The 15,690-nt window shown below is 33.8% G+C and overlaps 1 protein-coding gene across 1 annotated transcript in view; it reads left to right on the top strand.

The window, feature by feature from the left end:
• Positions 1 to 15,690, top strand: part of LOC138712322 (cytosolic carboxypeptidase-like protein 5) — a 54,345-nt gene that overhangs the window by 26,172 nt on the left and 12,483 nt on the right. The window lies entirely within an intron of this gene.

Genomic DNA, 15,690 nt, shown 5'->3' with positions numbered 1-15,690 from the left:
AAAAAAAAAACTAGGCAAGACCACAGAGTCATTCAGTTACTATTATGTGACATGCTTTCGAAAAGACAACCTTAGAACCCATGGATGCAGTGGTGGACCCACAGAGTCTCAATCTCCCCCCCCCCCTCAGAAAAGAAGGGGGAAGTGGAAAGAAAAGGAAAAAAAAAAATATAAAGCTGACGTGTCTGTCTGTTATTGTGGAAAGTGTGTGATCTTTGAAACATTTATTTTTAAATAGCCATCTAAGTGAATGACATGTTACAACATACTTTTATTTTAAAAAGCTCGAACTTTCCATAATGTTCGAAGTTCTGTAATAGTCCCCCAAACCATATTCCTAAACGCCACTGCATGGTTGAATGTCTTTAATAGCATATTGCTTTACAAATTCTTCTGCAATAATTTGATTCCACAGTACTGTTCTTACACGACAAATAAGTGATATATTTAGAACCTCATTTTCAGTTACGCTGTGTTAAAATAGAAAAGAAAAACCAAGATTAGAGTTAATAAAAAGGGACAATCAACGTCCTGTTAATGCTGTATTGAGGCAGCAGGACCAGGACTTGAGAGATAATCATCTTAAAAATTTAGAGGTGTGGTCACCCTAAATTCTGAGTATTTGGGAACATACATATGACTTATACAGCTCTAATGATATCACTGTTTCTTATGTTAGCGAAATGGTTAGACTTGTTGGAATGATGGCACAGTCTACTGGGATATGAACCCTGATCTCCATCATGGAAAGCTAGCAGTGTGCTCGTAATAAGAAAGTAAAAATAAAATAAAAATGAGAATATATTGTGCATGACATGCAGAGGGTTAATTCCTGTCAGGCCTATTTGTACTAGAGCTGTTTGAAAAGTTCGTGGACTCACTTTATTGTTTAGAATCAGAAGTTTCTGCTGGCATAATGTTCTTTGTATTTCGAAGTAGATTCCTTGGGAAGTGATACATTTCTTATAATGCTCTATCTAATCTTGAAACACATGTACACAATTTTCACCGGCTCTAACAGAATAGTGGAGCAGTTGTGGTTTTCACTTCTTGATCACTTCGAAACATGTTTTTTTTTTTTGTAACTTTTTTTAATATAATATTGTACAAATATTCTCAGTTCTGACTAATAATAAATGAGAATTTTGGTGAAAATTAATTTTACCTGTTAAACTATCACAAGTAACTAATTGAATGAATATCGTGCTTTAGCATGGAGGCTGATTTTAAATTATTAGTAATTCTTTTAAGTTTTAAGTCACCAGCTAGTTGTTTCAAGTGGCAGAAGTATTGAGTATCAGATTAAAATCACGTATCAGGATCGAGTATAAAGGAAATTTGGTATCAACTCATCTCTACTTACCATATTTATCCATGTAATAGAGATTTTTTTTGTTTTTTGTTTTTTTTTTTTCGATTTTTATAACAAAAAACTAGGGTGCGTCCTTTATGCGAGGAAAAAATTTTTAGTGAAAAAAAAAAAAAAAAAAACTCATATTAAAGGTATGCCAGCTCGAATTCTGAAATAATCGATAGAATATGTAACAATATATGGGCTGCGAAGAATTTATATCGATGAAAAAATAAACAGTTCTTTGTATAATATATGTAAGTGGTTGTTCTTGCTGTTTTGTAACTTTGTGCATTAAAATGCAATCCTTTCTAATTTGTATAGTGACTATATACATTTTATATGACAGTTCTCTTTCATTCATTGAGATGCGTCTATTATGCGGGTAAATACAGTAATTGTTTTGTCATTATGGAATTGTCATTATTAAAATGGCAACATATAAACCTTAATGATCTGAAAGCAAATAAATACGAAACTGGCAATGTTACTACTTTGTTTTAAGGAACATTGCCATTTCATTTTTTTTATTACTTCTTTTTTCTAAATTTCCCATACTAGCACTGCATCCAGTCCACGAATTTTTCAAATAATTAATGTATTTTTCAAACAGTTCAATCCGATGCTCAGATCTAAATCTAACATTTCTTCAGGCAAAGGTGTGCTTTATTATGCTGTCTCGTTTTTTGTTGTTTGTAGTCTAGGATGGAGCAGCAAAAGCAAGGACAGGTTTGTTCAGTCAACTAGTGCTTTTGGTGAATTTTTAGGAGTTCTTTATAACATGAAGAAGATGAGGTATGCTTTTTTTAAGATGCAATTTTTTAGTTGGTAATTATGTCCGTCGTCATTAAGGACTATGCCACTCTGCAACTGACTGATATTACGCTTTAGTTATGGCTCACAACATGACTACTCCCTAAAGGTCTTATACTCATTAAATTGTTAGCAGTATTTTAATATAATACATTTACATGTAGTTTTGACCAGTATAGTCGAGTAGATTTAGAATTATAATACATTTAGGATGAGGATTAGCCTCAATGTACGTTAGTCTATTTATATTTTATTAGCACTTGGATATCCAAGGTGTTTACCCATGTGTGCGTCTTCGACAATATTTAAGAGTCTTGTCAGGATCTTCTCAAAAATGTTAAGATCTGATTTATATAATTTTTTCAAGAGACTGCTGCGATCTCTCAATTTTACAAAGGCACCTGTCTGAAAAGTGGTGGTAAAGTTTTCCTGGATTCTCCTCATTCAGGGAAATGATACTTTTACATATTATGATAAATCTACAACCTCCCAGTTTCACTTTCCTTTCAAAGGGAGCTTTGATCATGACTTTTGTCACTATTAAAAATTCATTGCCCTTGGCCGAATTTGAACCCTAGATTCTCAGATACAATGCATGCATGATACTGTAAATACTAGGCAAGACAAGATGACAGCTTCATAATTTCACATGGAAAGGTCGTGACCTTGAAATGTGATGTTTTAATGAAATGCGTATTAACTTGTAGGGTTTGATGAAATTACTAAAACACATCTACAGGATATCCGACAAGTCCCACATCATTATAATCCTTTCTAATTTCCAAGTATGTCTGAAGGCGGAATTTCATATTATTTATAATTTATAATCCAGTGTAGCTTGTCGGTTGTGATTTTATGACACTTTTCATCAGTTCACGTTCATAGATGTTGCAGATCACGAATCTTCACTTCATATACTTTTTCCTTACGATAACTTCAGAAAGCAAAGTCAAGTGGATTTAGGACAGGTGACCTGGGAGCCCACTGTTTGGGTAATCTGCGGCCTTTCCACTAATTGGGGAAGTTGTCATCTAGTCAATTCTGCACAAGTATGGCATAATGTGGTGAAATGCAATCCTGTCTGAAACATTGTGGTTTTTCACCTGCCAGATTCAATTCTGGCATAGCTGATCTCTCAGCATCACAAACTTCAGGGGATAGTTCGATGTCCTGATAGTGGCAAGTCATTGACTGATCCCATTGTCTTAATTGTCTCCAACAATCGATAGAATCTCTTTTGATGACCTTGATCTACTTTCTTTTTTCATCTTCGTCAGTAGAGCACTAAAAAGTCAGTACTTTGTTCTGCTAATTGTAATTTCCCTAGCAATTAAGAGTGCTTCATTGTCATAGCTGTAAATTCTATGCATACAGAAATTTACAAAAATTGCATAAATTACTAATGTTTTATATAATTTAGTTACCAACAATAGAAATAGAGTTTACATTACAATGAAACCACATGCAAAGCATTGCCCTTTCTTGTGACCATAACAGTTTATGTCGATAAGCACCGGTGCTTTTTTTCTGGAGAAAAAGTTGGCGGAACTCTATATTTATTATTATAGTAGATGGGGAGATTATTACGGTCTGGTGCACAGGAATTTTTCGCTTTTAACCTCCTTTTCGTCCAACTTTTCAAAGTCTGAACGGAATTCAAAGATAAAAGCTTATTCATTAACTCATCTCGGTTACATGATGAAAAATACAACAAAAAGGTGTCCGATGTACTCAACCTGATAAAAAGCACTGGTAGTCACAGCCAAGGTCTTTTTAGTCCAGGTTGAACCTGGCCTAGGGCAGTTCATTTTTTTTAAGAGTGATAAAATTCATCAGCAATGCGTCCTTCAGATAGGATGTAAAGTTGGGAATACTGTGTCATAGATTTACAATATGTAAAAAAATTAAATGAGAGGGCTCCAAACAAAAGTTATTGATCGTTTTTCGTACAAATCAAAATCATAACTCTGTTATGAAGGTTGCTCTGAAATGAATTCCTCCTATTTATTTCCAAGGAAAAGCAACAGATACAGGGAGCATAATAACACTGATAGATAAAGCATCATGTTAGCTACAAAACATTATTTTTCCACATAGTCACCACCATTGGCTACGTATTTTCGCCAGCAATGAACAAGAGCCTGCATTCTGCATTTGTAAAAATCTCTACCATTGAAAGTGACCCATTTTTTCACATTGTCAGGAAAATGATGTTTGCATGGTCCATCTTTCATCGGCCCAAACAAGTGAAAGTTAAGGTACGGTCACACGTCGCTACTTTTGCAGCGCTGCAGTACAAAAAACTGCGCAACTCTTGTACTGCTATGTGTGAACAACAGTGCAACCCGAAAAGTAGTGGCTGCCGAACCTGCTGCCCTTTACTTTTCCATGCTGCGTGCAGCTTAAAAGTAGTGACGTGTGAACAAGGTTCTCAGGGTTGCAGCCGCAGCATTTTTGTTATCGGTTTTATTGAAACTTTTGCTGCGGTTGCAACCAGTGTTACCACCCAAATGTGCCAATGATACTTTTATTGTTTGGATATATTTTAATGTTAAATGTGATGAAACGTAACAGTTATTAAATACACAACACAGTCTGAGCATAATTGCTGACGATATAATTCATTTTTTAAATTTTCCGTAGCGTAGTTCCAGACACGAGGGTTGCCAACATTGATTACGTGAATATACTGTTGGTTATCATTTAAGTATATAGGCGTTTTTAAAAGCTTTATAGTAAAAATAATGTCAATTTCTGAATACTAGATACGACAGAAAAGCAAATAATAGATAAGGAAGCTTTCGCATTGTATATTGAAAAGTCAACATGGAGATGGGAACCTGCAGCATGACTGCAGCTGCAAAAGTAGCGCCTTGTGTGTGAACAGACTCGCAACCTCCAGTTGCAACTTTTGCAGCACTCGGGTTGCGCAGCACGAAAAGTAGTGTGCAGTGCACTACTTTTGGCTTACGTGTGAACATGACACGCAACTTTTGCAGCTGCAGTACAAAAGTTGCACAGCAAAAGTAGTGATGTGTGACCGTACCTTCAGTCTCGTAGTGGTTCAGCCAGGTCGCAGACATAAACTTTGCAATATCTCAACATTATCAGTGCGTTCAAGCCGATATTCAGTTCCATACATAGTTCCCTTGTCACAATCTGCCATTTCATGCGCAGGGCTGTCTGGAATGTGACTTTTCTGTCAAATCACTGTCTCCACTGGTAAAAAGTGCCACCCACTGCCTTACTCTGCATACATCCACTGGTTAGTCCCCATGAATGTTCTGAAATATCATTGGGTGCAATTTTTTCTGCATGACACACTTCTACTTTGTATGCATAGCAACAAAATTTAATGAAATATTGGTGAGAAGATTTAACATCTACTGCCATACAATTGACATCCACCTCTGACATCGTGGACCAACTTAATAAAATAGAAGGCATTTATTTTCAGAGCAGTCCTCATAGTGATTCTCATCTAGCCCCCTGTCATTAGGGATAATGAACTCCGTCCTCAGCAGTGGAATATTACATTGACAGACTTCAAAAAGAGCTTAGGGACCATATCTACATACACTAGAAACAGAATAGCTGTATCTCTTTTTGTAAATATATAATAATATTTAAACGTTAGTAGTTTTGTGACACTATATGATAAATTTGAAATACACAGACAATATCTTGTGCCTTTCTTACATTTATTATAAGGTGCTAGTGTAAATGCTTTGACAACTATATTTTCCAAAGAAATTTACCTCATTGACTTTTAGGGTTTTTTTACATTATTGTATCCAGTTCCTGTACAGTTTTTTGGGATATAATTATGTACTGTTTATATATTCATGCATATTTCAGTCAAGATGTTAATAGGAAAATTATGACTCCACTAGTCAGATATGTTTGAATGTCTGACTAATTTTATATAAATAAATAGGCTTAAAGTTACGCGTATTTTTTTATTTTGTATTTATTATATTCTCGTATAAGTTTTGCATTGAAGGAGAGTTTTCCTAGAATAGGAGTGTGTGAATAGGAGGCTATGCGGTGAGTGGCTGAAATAGGAGAGTGCTACCGATCCACAGAAGTTATGCACTCACTAACAGGAATGGGAAATGAGAAGGTATGATTAAGATTATTTTTAGTGTAAGGAAGGACTGGCCAGTCCAATTCATGATTTTTGGGACCAATATATATATTTTTAATATTAGCCATGTCAGTTTTTTAAAGTTTGTGACGAAACCTAATGTGCATTCATGACTAGCTGTTAAATTGCTGGAATTTTTACTGAGATGTAAATATGTTGAGAATATTTCACTTAAAAGTTATAGTAAAATATCATAATAACTTAATACTGAACAGTTATAATTTTTACGTAATTTTATATAGCGCAAAATGTTTGTTGAGAACTATATATTATTATAAATAAATATTATTCTTTTATTTTATTTTTCTGTGAAACAAAACTTAAAAATGGAATTTAATATTTTATAGTCTGGGTAAAGAATTATTTGTTTTGGTACATTGAGAAACTCAATATACGAGGAGAAGTCAGAATGTAATGCCTCCTATTTTTTTTTTCTCTTTTAATTTACAAGAAAATCAAATGAAATTTACATAGAGAACAGCCACAACATTCAATATAATCTCCATCTTTTTCCACAGTTTTTGTCCACCTTGAAACAAGAGCATGTATTCCAGTGCGGTAAAAATCACTGTCCTTCTTCTTCGCCTATTGGTGCACAGAATTTTTCAGTGTCTTCTCATCTTACAAAGTGATGTCCATGATGAGCTTCCTTTAGTGGAGTGAACAGGTGAAAATCTGATGCTGCTATGCCAGGGCATATGGTCAATGGGGCAAGACTTCCCAGCCAATATTCGCAATTTCTCCAGTGGTGTATTGGCTGGTGTTTAATCTTGCATTGTCATACAAAAGAAGAATATCTGCCATAGCTTTTGATGGACCAACTCGCTGAAGATGTGCTTTAAGCTTCTTAAGGGTTTCGACATATTGGACAGAATTTATTGTGAGCCTCTGCTCCAAAAAATCAAACAATCACATCCTCCACATCCCAAATTACTGTTGCCATAATTTTCCTTACGGATCACACAGTTTTGAATTTTTTCTTCTTTGGCGAGGTTAGGTGATGCCATTTCATCAACTATAATCCCGTCGCTCTAATTTCCGGCAGCCAATCGCGTTGCAGGTCGGCTGTATTTAAACATGTGCGTCTTGTGATTCGCTGAGGAAGACGTTATTCATTTCTTAAGCCTCGATAAATACTTAATATAATCGCCCGCCATTTTGGCTCTTTCGTTGGCGTTTGCAGAAAGCACATGAAGACGTTATTTGCCACTCAATTATTTGCTGAATTACAGTGTGTTTGATTTATTATCATAGGAGCTACGACATGATAATGTTTAACGGTGTGGCAAATAGATTCCTCGTATGGTAGCTCGGCAACGAAAGAACAAAAATGGCGAACGATACTACCTACCTAGACTTTATAGAGCCTTCACTTCCTAAGACGTAAGCAAAGAGGAGGAGTCACGCTGGGAATAACAGCGTCGTGACTATACCTCTTTGACTCAGGTTAAAAAATATTGAACCCAAGTCTCATCTCGAGTCACAATTTTAGCCAAGAACTTCTCCCCTCCCCACCCCCCACACTGAAGCTCTGCAACAGATCGGAGGCTATTGTTTTCCTTGCCTCTTTATTCTGGTCGGTCAACATTTTTGGTACCCAGCGTGCACAAACTTTAGTGTAGCCCAGTTTATCAATAATGGCCATCACACTGCCTTTACTGATGAAGAGAATGTGACACAATTCATCTGTTGTTACCTGACGGTCATCATGAGTGATCTCATTGACTCGCTGGATGTTGCATGGATTCTCTGCAGTCATCGGCCAGCCGCTTCGCTTTTCATCAGCCAACGGTGTTTCCCCTTCAGCTTCTGTACAGCGACGAACCCATCGTCTAACAGTGCTGACATCCACTGTTGCATCTCCATAAACCTTCTTCAGCCTTTCGTGACTGCGAATGGGCCTTTCACCTTCCACATTCAGTAATTCTATCACAGCATGCATACGTCGATGTCAGCTATTTTCTAAACTGATGCAGTGCTGTCATTTGTTGACTTAGGAAGCTGTTAACTGCAGTGGACTGTAGAAAAAAGTTTGAGGAATTGCGTCAAATTCAAATTTTTTACATTACCAACTTATTTAAGGAGGAAAAAAAAGGAGGCATTACTTTCTGACCGACCCTCGTATGAGTGTTAACATGTTCAGTTTCATATTTGAGACTCACTTGGAAAAGCTTATGAAAATATTTTATTGATTTTTCTTTATTATGAAAAGCTTATGAACATTTTTATTGATTTTTCTTTATTATGATCTTTTTTAAAGTATTATTAGTATTGCAAACATGTTTGTGAATTTTATTGCATAATAAATTTATAAATTGGAAGGAAAATTTTGTATTTACCCAAATAATATTTTTATATGAAGTAATAAAAATGTTTAATTAATGGCCTATCAGTCTGACAACATTGAAAAACAAAAACAGAAAACTTGCGTCGTTATGTGATGAACTTTCTTATAGACATATGAATTATGTAATATATAAGAGTTAAAATAAAAAACGAAGTTCTTAGTCTTTGTATTGTATTGTTTTTTCTTGAATTATTACTGGAGTTTATAGAATTCTCCTATTTATAATGTTTTTAATTAGTAATTTTTATAAACATTATTTAGTTTCACATTCTACAAATTAAATGAAATACTTTGTGGTAATCATACATATTTTTAATGTTCATAAATAAAATACCGGTAATTCTTTTTTTGGATTATTGTTGTAATTATTGTTGGTGAGGACATTTATATTTGTGTTTTCTTTTGCAATCTGTAATCACAGCAATAGAATTAATTATTTACCAGTGACATATTTCTTTATACCCAGATAATGAACCCATTTACGTAAGTTGTTTATAGTTGTTCCAAACTTAATTTTAAGATCTTAAAAACTTGAATATCTTACTATGAGCTCATTTATTAGATACGATCGTATGTGTAAATGATGAAACCTAATTATAGCTTAGAATAATAAGGGTCTTAATTCGTTTTTAATCTTACACAGACACATATTAAGCGTCAGTGGAAATATTAATTTCAAACAAATAGAGGAAGAGAAATAAGATGTATAAATATAAGGTGTCAGAGAAAAGCAACAAAATTCTATTTTTTGAGATGTACTTTAACTTCGCAAGTTCTTGCTGAGTTATTGGTAAGTAAAGAATTTTTATTTATTTTTTTTTCACGTTCCAGTTACACATTCTTCAATGTCTGCAATCCAGTTAATGTTATACCAGTGTTTTTCTCCTCGTATTCCAGATATAATCATTTTGTAGTTTGTGATGTTGATATTTACTTCCACAGAGAGAAATTCCTAGCATTGTATTGTTTCACTACAAATTTATATTTTAATTTAATATTGTCTTTTAATTTATTGATATGAATTCACAACCCTATACTCTCTCTGTTTCCTGTCCTCATAAATATGCAATTTATAAGAATAATGAAGTTTTGCAAGTAAATTATTTCATAATTAATGCTCCTTCTAAATTGTTGGAAATAGAAACTGGATTCCAGATCTCCTTTGCACTTTAGAAGCTTAAATATTTGTACAAATCCAGAAACAAAATTTGAGCCACCGAAATTTTCTAAGTTTCAGTTATAACATACTGCGCATACTCAGTAAGCACTGAACATACTCAGATACTCAGTAAGCACTGAGTATGCATAGTATGTTATGACTGGAACTTGGAAAATTCAGGTGGCCCAAATTTTGTTTTTGAGTCTGTACATCTTTGGTTTGTAATGTAACATGAAAAGTTCTGGAGTCTATATATCCTCTTTACGAATCATATATTAGTTTCTAGTAAAAATACACATTTAAAATACTTTACATTTGAGGAATCTAACTGTCCACGGTAAACAATTTTGTTGACTAATTTTCTTTATAAAATTATGAACAGTATTTGAACTGTACTGTCAATAGGATTTTAGATCTCATTAATCCCATTGATTGTGTGACTACTTCTTTATTCCTCTCATATGAGATGGACTCATCCTATGCTTTCATTTGTTTTGGATGATATTCTTTACTCCCCTTGTATGAGATCAACTCGTTCTATGCATTCATTTGTTTTGTATGTACTCTTCCTATACTTTTATTTGTTTATTCAGTACATTTTTATTGTATTTAATTCCTACAAATGGATTACACATCACTTGACAGATGGCAGCACGCATACCCTTTGGCATGTGCAGCATCTAGCTGAGATATGTTGATCTTCCTGTTACACAATATGTGACTTTTTTCCGTTTGTATCTCCAGTAAAGACGTCATGTCAATGTGACATTTTTCCTGTTTGTACCTCAAATAAAGGTATAGTCGTGTTAAAAACTTCTGCAATAATGCAAGGCTGTTAAATGGATTTGCTGTAATAATCCTATAGGCCTATATTCATTCCACTTGTCAATCCAGATTTTTCTTTTTTTTTCTCACAAAATTAATAGTAGAAAATACATTTTACATGGTTTAATAATTTCAGGATAAGTCGATAGTGGTCAATATCCTTTAACTGATTACTTTTCAAATTTTACGATATTATGTTTGTTACAGAATTCACACATTATTCATAAAATAATTCATATATGAGAGGAAATAAAGGGTACTAATTGGCTTAATTGTTTTAATGCCAAAGATACTACATCTTTGTACTAAACACAATTTATAACTAACTTAATAATACTAAATTACTTATTTAGTGTACATATGAGCTTTCTATTTCATGCATGTTGAATAATATTGGTGTTTTACACAAATAAATTTGTTTTGGTGCAGAAATTGGGTTATAATTAATTCATGTTCATCTTCAAGTTAGTTGTATATATCTTGATATTTGTGTGTCCTATTTCAGCAGATTTAAAATCCAAGGTCTGTTGCTCGTTTCTTAGTTTTTCTTGGGTTGGTAACTGTGCAGTTTAACTTTAGAGATGTTGAAGTGAATTTTTCATAAAAGGAATATTAGTAAAATGCACAATGAATGAAATTTATGCGAGTACGTGAAACACTAATAGAAACTCAAAACATGCATGTTCATGGATGTATCAGTATCGTCAGATATAAATATCATACAAAAAGAGGCAGAAAATAAATTAAAATATTGAATTTTAAGCATAGCATTTCAGCAAATATCGACCATGAAATGTTTTCTGTCATCACCAGTGCAGGTAAATTGTAATTAATAAAATGAAAATTCATTTGAAATCAGTACCTGGATACAATTATCCCACATCCCCAAATAACAGCCATACTGGAAACATCACACCTAAAGAGTGATGTATCTCTCATTCAGAACGACAAGTTCTATGAAAGTATTGCATATGATTATCACTAATAATATTTATAATAATAATGAGTGATTTGTCGTAATTTAAGTAGATATATGTGACTTTTATGATCATCATGGAATAGGACATAGATCCCAACGATCCCTTGTGTGATATTTAGCGTTGAAATTTAAAGTAGTGGCAGCCGTGATTGTATTAGTTGCATCTCTACTTTATGTTTCTTGACCATTTTATTTTATGTTCCCTTAACCCAGAACTCCTGCTTGATTAGTTGTATAGAGATTACATTGAGTATTTTAAGAAAGTCTGCTTTCACATACTCGTATCTTTAATCAGAAGTATGCAACTTTACTCTTGGCCTCCTAGAATGGAGTTCGCAGTAAATTTGTACTTACTTTAATCTGTATAAATGTGGTAATATTCAAATTACCTTAGTATTGACAATCAAGCGATTTAGTAAAAAAATGAAATATGTGGAGTTCTCCTTGCCAGTGTAATATTCAGTTATGCACTTTTCATGACGACTGTCTGGCAGTTGGTGTTTCTTCTGTGTATGTAGTTGATATAATCCTACTTTACTCTGTTTCATCTCCATATCATCAGATCAATTGTCAGTGTACCTAATGTATATATTTTTATTTAAGTTACAACCATTTCTTTGAACACTTCGTTCTCCCAGGTTACTCTTTAAAATCCCCTTTTGGCGTTATACTAATTAGATTGGTACAAGTTTACTTTTGTCTTCTACTTCTAACATATCATAAAAACGTCAATACTAGAGTAATTTTATTGCTAGTATGCCAGTTTAACTTGGTGAAATATTTGTGATCTATTAACATACATTCCTTAAAGCAGGGGTGGGGAAACGTTTTCTTTACAGGCTACAAAAAAAAAACATAGACATTGAGGGGACCATATTGTAAGATCTTTTGAAACCGTATATTATATTCATAACTAAGGGAATTAATAATAATAATGATGATATTACTGTATTTGCTTTAATATAAGACTCCCTTTTTTATCTAATTTCTATTGCTGATAAAGTGCGAGAGGGCTTGATTACAATAAATTAATGAATACCTAGAAGCAAGGGATTGAATAAAGGATAATATTGCAAATAACATTATAGTACATTATGCAACGAGCCTATAATGAAGGTAATTAAGAAGCGAGTATGGATATTTATGAAATGAGCGCAAGCGATTTTCATAATTTTCATACGAGCTTCTTAATTACCATTATAGGCGAGTTTCATACGACTTTTTATGCTCGACCATATTTCTAACTTGATATTATTAATTTTCTTTGTATCTGACCTTGACCAATGTCCCGTATGTTGTGAGATGTTGGCAGACGCGAAAGTATTGATTTTTTCCGAGGAACAGATGTTCACATTGACCTTGCTAGGCCATAAGAACCTACAGAGATAACATTGAAATTAAATTAGACATTGAAAAACGAGATGACAAATTGAATTTATTTGAATATTATTTACAATTAACGCTAATTATTATAGTAACAGAACATAACCTTCTGCGACAGTATTCGATTTCCAGCCTCCGTGACTTTTTGCTAATTCTCTTTCGATTGCATATCCGAGAATAATCGATACTTGCGGTTTTATAACGGTAGAAAGCTGACCTGTCAGCTGAAAGACCTGACCTTTAATGAGTAGGTGTACTTTAATGACATGCATTAAAGGTCTGCTACCAGGTGTATAATTACTACATTTCGGCATGGTCGAGCATAAAAATATTTAAAGCAATTTGTTATTTTATTATGTTCTACAATTGAAGGGTTCAGAGCCATAATGGGCCAAGTGCCATTCATTAAAAACAGAGAAAGCAAGGGTTAAAATTAAGTGAATACCACAGTTTAATGGAGATTGACATATCATTTAGTTTTAATGTGGATACTTTATATTACTTGCTATATGTTTCATTGAATTACGATATTCACTTAATTTTAACCCTTGTTTTCTCCGTTTTTAATATATGGCTCTGAACCCTTCAATTAATATCACAGAATAAAAGATACTTGAGTCATTCGAAAATTGGTTGCACTTTAATTAAGAACAAAAACTTACTTATTTACAATTGACGCATACAGTTCTTAAAAGTAATCTCCTCAAGTATCACATGCCCTAGCTGTACATCTAGAAGGCAATAGATGCCATCCATAGTGTCACTCACAGTTGCAGGAATTCGTATCCGGAGAATGTGGAGGATGCTGTAGACTTTCCCAGTTCCATCTGTGAATTATATTAACCTCTTGGGCAGCCACATGACAGTGAGCACCATTGTGAAACACAATAGAATGGGTATTCCAATTGGAATAGAATGAGTGAATAATATACCATCATAATCATAAACGACAATAAACATGACTTTGAGTGGGTCCTGTTCTTTTCTACATTTTTTTTGGCTTTGGTATCCTGAGTGCTGCCACTTGCTGGAATGTCCCTTCTACTTAGGTTGTTTGCAACAGACCCGAGTTTCATCTAAATTATGATGCGTCTAAGGAAGCATTCCCCTTCAGGTTCATAGTGTTGTAAATGTTCTATTCCTGTTTCATTCTTCGCCACATCTGTTGCTCAAAAAGGTTGTGTGGAATCCACTGAGCATAGATTTTTCTCCTGTATTTTTAAAGAATATAGGCCTATACTATCGCTAAATATCACTATACATGAGTTGCTTATTAAAAATGTGTCATAAAAATAATAAATCACATTTGTTTAAAACAGACAAAACCCGTATTGCTTCATGACTGTTGCTAGTGTTGGAATTGAAGAGGGAGAGGAGAAGCCAGGAAATTTCTCTTCTGAATTTTTTTCCCCCAACTTCTTCATTACTGTTTTCATTTCCAACTGGGGAAAGAGAATTCTCCTCTCTGAATATATGTTAATATTATTATTACCACATCAGTCTGAATAGTGGTATTTTTCCTGTAATTGCATTTCCAAAATCTTACTTTTATTTTTTGTTCTATGGTAAAAACATGTTTTCTTCTAGAATGCATTTGCTATAGTGAACTTATTCTGAATGCCGTTTGTAAATATCACCTAGATTTCAACATTTAAAAAATATTCTTTAACATAATAGTATGAAAATAGCATATTAAAACATGTTAGACTGCCTTCTTTAGAATTATGCCAGAAATACCATATGTTTGTTGTTTTCGTAAATGTTTGTTGCAATAATTGTTTTCATAATACGATTTTGTAATTACTCGTAATTTATGAATTATGTAGTTATCTTGGTACCAGATATTGAAAATACCGTGTCAGGTGCCACAGTAATTAAAATGGTTAATGATGATGATGATGATAATAATAATAATAATAATAATAATAATAATAATAGAATTCCACGCCAAATTTTAAATTACCATCCTGTGGGCAAGAGATCCTTGGGCAGACCGTTCAAGCATTGGCAAGAGACCATAACGGGCCACTAGGCCCAATACATGCAAGGATGATGATGATGATGATGATGAAAAAACTAGTATGTCAACGAGAAATTTCTTTCCCTCTACATTTTTATCAATTTGAACACAGATTGTCACTGTAGCCAAGGTGTCGCACTGTCTGTTGTCGCTGTAATTGAGTTTGACTTTATAAGGTAAATATATTTTCTCTTTGACCATAAGTTGCAGCATGTGATACAAAATACAATTAATTTTTAATGCTGAAAATTACGGCAAATCTTAGATGTTATTGAGTCTTATATTCAAGTAAATACAGTATATTGGGTCTATCTTAAATGCTGCTTATTAAATATTACAGAGCCAGACTGCCCTGTTGTTAGACCAACAGAGTACAGACTGCAATGACCTAGGTTCAACCCTAGGTGCAGAGACAGTATTTATCTTCTCATAACTTCCAGAATATCTTTGGGCTTGTCTAGGATTGAGTGCAGCTGGAGCACGATGCTCATTATGTCAATTCTTCCTAATTCTGAAGTCAAGAAATCATGGGAGCTCTACCTCCTTGCCTCTATGCTTGCACCTCATTGGCATGTGTGGGCATACCTTTACCTATTAAACATTGTTAAAACATTGCGTTTGAAATACATAATTAAACTTATGTTTTAACAAGATGGGCGCAAATGA

Source organism: Periplaneta americana, chromosome 13 (assembly GCF_040183065.1).
Source record: "Periplaneta americana isolate PAMFEO1 chromosome 13, P.americana_PAMFEO1_priV1, whole genome shotgun sequence".
Classification (NCBI taxonomy): domain Eukaryota; kingdom Metazoa; phylum Arthropoda; class Insecta; order Blattodea; family Blattidae; genus Periplaneta; species Periplaneta americana.
The sequence above is the reverse complement of the archived record's forward strand: the minus strand, read 5'-3'. Positions and strand labels throughout refer to the sequence as shown.